General features: G+C 37.6%; 1 long non-coding RNA gene across 1 annotated transcript; it reads right to left on the bottom strand.

The window, feature by feature from the left end:
- LOC104774939 lies at positions 1-476 on the bottom strand. The gene is made up of 3 exons (XR_765600.1): positions 435-476; positions 251-351; positions 1-35 (listed from the first exon to the last, which is right to left on the bottom strand). It is a non-coding gene; the product is annotated as an uncharacterized LOC104774939 (long non-coding RNA).

Below are 476 nucleotides of genomic sequence, written 5' to 3' on the forward strand. Positions count from 1 at the left end.
ATAGGGCCTGCTCTAAAGCATTCTCATCAATCTCTCTGAAAATATTATAAAAACCTTAGAACCGTATTAGAATAACGAGATATAAACGTATTGGAGAGAGAAAAGAGGAGGACAATTCAATCACACTGCGAAAGTGTCCAAAGAAGGATACACGATTGATTAACCGTTATATCCATTCGAACTGGAAACCAACAGAGGAGAAATTTGAAAAGGAAAAGATGTAGCAGAAAGATAAAGTCGGTTCATTTACTCATCCCCTATTTGGCGTTGCTCTATCTGGGAGATGCCGTAATACCGAAGTGCAGCCTCAAGAAACTTTCTTTTCATGTCCAAAATTCTAGCATAGCAGACCTGAAACAGAAATATATTAAATCTTGAAAAGGAGTGCTCCTTAATCACCCAGCAAATAAATTCTTAGTTTAAGGAGGTCCAACCTTGTACTGCAAATTCAAAACTTCATTCTGACTACTGCTCAC

The sequence above is a fragment of the Camelina sativa genome, unplaced genomic scaffold (assembly GCF_000633955.1).
Source record: "Camelina sativa cultivar DH55 unplaced genomic scaffold, Cs unpScaffold07086, whole genome shotgun sequence".
Lineage (NCBI taxonomy): Eukaryota > Viridiplantae > Streptophyta > Magnoliopsida > Brassicales > Brassicaceae > Camelina > Camelina sativa.